The sequence below is a fragment of the Aulostomus chinensis genome, chromosome 1, assembly GCF_037954235.1.
Source record: "Aulostomus chinensis isolate RoL2024-O1b breed Wild chromosome 1, RoL_Achi_v1.0, whole genome shotgun sequence".
Classification (NCBI taxonomy): Eukaryota; Metazoa; Chordata; class Actinopteri; order Syngnathiformes; family Aulostomidae; genus Aulostomus; species Aulostomus chinensis.
The window spans coordinates 42561423-42566463 of record NC_141320.1 but is presented as its reverse complement, the minus strand read 5'-3'; the positions used below and the strand labels follow the sequence as shown (position 1 = coordinate 42566463).

Below are 5041 nucleotides of genomic sequence, written 5' to 3'. Positions count from 1 at the left end.
GGACTTGAACCCTAGGCTGTGGCAGTGAGAGCACCAATTCTAGCCACTAGACCATCAGAGACCACACTGACTAGAGTTTGTCCTTGCAGGAGTCAGTGACTTAATAGAGTCTAACAAAGGGTTGAACCTGAATGAGACAGTTTCCCTTCAACATGGGGCCATGGCAGAGTGAACCAAGAACACTACAATGGGGGTGAGAGTGGAGCCATGATGGACTCACAGTTCATCACCTCCACCATCATGTGGACCACCTGATCACCTCTCCCTCAACCTCTAAATAACTCATTCCCTGACCGGGAATCGAACCCGGGCCGCGGCGGTGAGAGCGCCGAATCCTAACCACTAGACCATCAGGGACCACACTGAGCTCTCCAACAACAGAGACTATAAACAATGACTCAAGAACACAGGACTCTGTGGTCTCAGCTTGAGATGCAGAGGGTCCACCAAGACCACCAGACACCTCAGCCCCCTAAAGACAGTCCACCCCCAGGATCCTGTCCCCCTCTGCTCCAACTCAGCCCTCCATTCATAACGTGACTTTGTCTCAGTCTCTTCACAATGCCAGTCACTGAAACACTGACAATGTGATGGGGGCTTCCTGTCTTTACTGCATTTTTTTCAAGGCTCACAACTGCTACTTCCTACAGTCGTCTCTACTGTGTACTTGTACTACCAGTTGTTATGAGCAACTGTGGATTTCTAAATATTCCAGTCCTCAGTTTGCAACTGTATAGTGATGATGGGTCAGTTTAGAGCTGTCAATCAATGTTAATAATTGATCTTAACATCTGAAGATTATTTTAGGAACACAAATACTTTTACTTCATTCTGAGGATGAGCAGACGTTCAATATAATTCTCATTTCCTGGTCAAAGACTCCTGCTAGTCAGAGAGGATCTGGGCTGGATTGGAAAGCTTCAGAGAGGAAAACCTTCACTCTGGACTGGACTGAGAACGGAGCAGCCTCAGCTTCCTGGAGCCTTACTTGCCTCTGTGGTCTAAGGCTGTGTGGGCTGACATCACAGTGAAACTACTGAGATCACAGAGCCTTTGAGATCACAGGCTGACTTCCTTTTTATCCCTAAAATGAAGGAGAAAAATGTTGTGTCTGTGTTTGTGTTGCTGCATCAGTTAAACAGTGACTCTGACAGAGGGGATGTAGCTCAGTGGTAGAGGGCATGCTTCGCATGTATGAGGCCCCGGGTTCAATCCCCAGCATCTCCAGCTGGTCCTTTGGAGCCTTCATCTTACCAGCTAAATTGATCCATAAATGTGACAACAGTTGATAACAAACTACCAGAAGAGAAACCAGTCTGTTGCATATCAAAGTATTTGTAGCTGGGTCAGTGTGACTGTGAGCCTTCATAGCCAGCATGAAGGAGCTGGTTTTATCTTTGCTGGGGAAATCCCACACACAGCTGCTCTCAGTTCCAAATGTGTGTGTCCTCACTCCTCCGTCCTCCTGCTGCCCTCAGAATACAGACACAATTCAACCTGGCAAGTTTGGAGCATAGAAGTGCTCCTGAAGAGATGTGTGTCAGCCCACAGCTGGCTGTTCTTACCTGGAACCTCAAGATGAAACTGCTTCCACAGATTGGAAATGAATCTGATGTTGACTTTTGGACAAATCACCTGTTCATCAGTTCATCATCACTTCCATCCATTTTCTACTGCTTATCTTGTTATAGAAAGGAGTCTATCTGCTGTGTGACTGAGGCAGTTACTGTGAGCTGCTGCATGTCTCAGTGTGTGTGTGTGGGGGGGGGGGCTGTGTGTGACTGGTCGGCTGCCAAGGATTATTGATGAGATCAATCATGATCAGCTCAGAGATCACGGCACAGAAGAAGGAGACTTTTTGATTTTTGGGGGTTCAGTTTCTAAGTCAGACACATCATCACAATTTGAAGTTTTCCTCCAGTAAAAAACAAAACAACACAAAACCAAACAAAAACATGATTTGACTTTTGATGTCTACATTTTTTGGAAATTGTGAGTCCAACAAGCAGGAGGCCGTTTGAGCTTGGAAACTGTGAAGCATCACCAGTAACTGCTGGTTAATTTACAGTTGTTTCCTCCAAAAAGTTTAAAATGAATGAATAAACCTTTAATACTACAGTTAGAAAGTAGTATTTTGCTATCATCTAATTTGATAGGTGGCGCTGTCACCAAAAAACAAAAGTCCAACAAATGCATTTTATCATCCAATTCAGTAGGTGGTGCTGTGGGGTCCTGGAACTGCAGCTCTCAGGTGCTGCAGAATCTCCTCTTGCAAAGCCTCACAGTTCAGAGTCGTTCCAGAATCTAGGAGCAGAAACCAAAGTCTCCTACGACGAGGATGGGATTGGAACCCACGCCTGCAGAGCTCAATGGATCAGCAGTCCATCACCTTAACCACTCGGCCACCTCGTCTCCTGACCGCCATGATGTGCTGCTTTCTCTTAGCCTTTGAAACAGCTGAACTCTTTGGAGCCCATTTGTCAGAAATGGACCCAGCAGGAGCCACTGAACACAACTCTGACATCATCAGGCTTCTTCCCAGCAGCTTGGTGCTCCAGAAGGAAGAATCCAGACCATCGCTACATCATCAGAGTGAACACCAGCTGATGTTGACCAGTTTAACAAGCCTTTGACTGCTAAATGACATCCAAGCTCAGATTCTCTTGTCCTGGTAGAACAAGTCAATGTTGAAGAAGATGAGAGGACCAGACTTTTTCATCCAATGCTGGAACAGCGTTAGACTGAAGGTCTGAAGGTCCCTGGTCTGGTCCAGGTTTCAACAGGGGACCAGCATCAGCCAGCATTTAAATGTGGACAGCAGTGGAGGTGAAGCCCACATCAAGGAAACCAGCCTCCTATCACTGTCCTGTGCTGAGTTTCTTTAAAAAATGTGAGACAACCTCAAGAGTTTCTGTTTCCTGTGTTGGATTTTGGCTCAGAGAATCAGAGCCAATCAGAAGCTTGTTGGTCTTGGATGCTGGTCATCAGGGGCAATGAGGGGCTCAGTGTCTTGCTCAAGGACACTTCAACATGGTCACCAGCTGAAGTGAGAACTGAACCAGCAACTCTGCTAGACGGCCACTCTTCCTCCAGGCCGTGCCCCCCGAACCTGAATCATCATGATGTCATTATTTGTTGCTTTAATTCACCAAATGTGTGACGTGGTGAGTTTGTCAGGAGTTTAAAGACCAAAGTTGTGAACACACAGAGAAGTAAACCTGTCAAAGCTGCTTCACTTGATGAGAGAAACTGAGGAACTGATAGAAGAGCAACAAAGAAAATGGAGTCAGAAGGTCGTCTTCTTCACCGCTCAGTCACAACACTGACACACACACACACACACACACACACACACACACACACACACACACACACACACACACACACAAATAGTTTGTCTTTGAGAGAGGACAAAAAATGTTTGACTGTGCTGACATGAACTTTCATTGTCTAATTTCAGTCTCCTACAAAAGTGTGTGAATGTGGTCGTTGTGGCCGAGTGGTGAAGGCGATGGACTAGAAATCCATTGGGGTCTCCCTGCTCAGGTTGGAGTCCTGCCAACAACGTTAAACTGTTTAAAATTTAAATTTGACGCATTTTTCCTCTACACTGTCCTTCATCACAGCATTTAACATCAGGACTGCTCCCAGATCAGCTCCATGACCTCATCTTTGCACCAGAGTACCGCCCAAGTTCATCAAAAACGGCCAAGCATAAATATATAATATGTATATAATGTGAACACACCTTTACAGGTGCGTTAACGTGCTTAATAATAGAGAATGAGTGAAGGGTGCGTTCAGAGTGGAGTGCAGTACCACAGTCAGGCCAGCAGGTGGGGCTTTCGTTGGTGCTGTCTACCTAATTGCGGTGTCTGTGCTCTGCCAGCAGAGGTCGTGCTTCCCCACCAATCTTCTCGGGTGTCTGAGTGGTGCCGCCATGTTCAGGTCGTAGCAGGAGGACGTAGGTTGGTACTTGGCAGTTCGGACGTAGCGAAAGTCACGTTATGAATGGAGGGCTGAGTTGGAGCAGAGGGGGCAGGATCCTGGGGGTGGACTGTCTTTAGGGGGCTGAGGTGTCTGGTGGTCTTGGTGGACCTTCTGCATCTCAAGCTGAGACCACAGAGTCCTGTGTTCTTGAGTCATTGTGTATAGTCTCTGTTGTTGGAGAGCTCAGTGTGGTCCCTGATGGTCTAGTGGCTAGGATTCGGCGCTTTCACCGCCGCGGCCCGGGTTCGATTCCCGGTCAGGGAATGAGTTGTTTAGAGGTTGAGGGAGAGGTGATCAGGTGGTCCACATGATGGTGGAGGTGATGAACTGTGAGTCCATCATGGCTCCACTCTCACCCCCATTGTAGTGTTCTTGGTTCACTCTGCCATGGCCCCATGTTGAAGGGTGACTGTCTCATTCAGGTCCAACCCTTTGTTAGACTCTATTAAGTCACTGACTCCCAAACTCTGTAATCCTCCTTAGTAGCTTTGGTTATTGATGATCTGCAATGGTTCGTGGGGGTGGAGCCTATCCCTCAGGTGAGGGGCGGGGTTTATCCTGGACAGGTCACCAGTCCATGGCAGGGCCATCACATAGAGACAGATTGATTATAAAAATGTTCATCCCCAGTTTGAAGTTAGAGACAGGATTTAAGTGTGGAAGGTTTTTGTATCTTCAATTTAATTCTGAGTGTTGTAAACTGTTTCTAACAAACTCTACTGTTCAACAGTCAAAATGTTTTCTAACCAAGCTGAATGCTCTCATATACTTTTTAAAGTTGAGTTTCTCTCACATCCTCCTGAGATCAAAGACAGAATTCTAGGTACAAATAAATACACTATCAAAGCCCTGATGACATCATCATCAATTCTGACTTTGATCTGGAGGCTCTTGCTTTCTTGCTTCAAATAAAAAACGTTGTTCCAGGGAAAAGTCTGCACATAAACACACACACACACACACACACACACGCACACACACACGCACAGCCTGTCTTCAGTATAAAATGGTCTGTCACGTTCTCTCACGTTGGAAGATTTCTCTGACTCCA

The 5041-nt window shown here is 46.5% G+C and overlaps 3 non-coding genes across 3 annotated transcripts; 2 read left to right on the top strand and 1 right to left on the bottom strand.

Annotated features, from left to right (window-relative positions):
• Positions 1–285: 285 nt before the first annotated feature.
• trnae-cuc (transfer RNA glutamic acid (anticodon CUC)) lies at positions 286–357 on the bottom strand. The gene has a single exon. It is a non-coding gene; the product is annotated as a tRNA-Glu (tRNA).
• Positions 358–1155: 798 nt separating this feature from the next.
• trnaa-cgc (transfer RNA alanine (anticodon CGC)) lies at positions 1156–1227 on the top strand. Its single transcript has one exon. It is a non-coding gene; the product is annotated as a tRNA-Ala (tRNA).
• Positions 1228–4182: 2955 nt separating this feature from the next.
• trnae-uuc (transfer RNA glutamic acid (anticodon UUC)) lies at positions 4183–4254 on the top strand. Its single transcript has one exon. It is a non-coding gene; the product is annotated as a tRNA-Glu (tRNA).
• Positions 4255–5041: the final 787 nt, after the last annotated feature.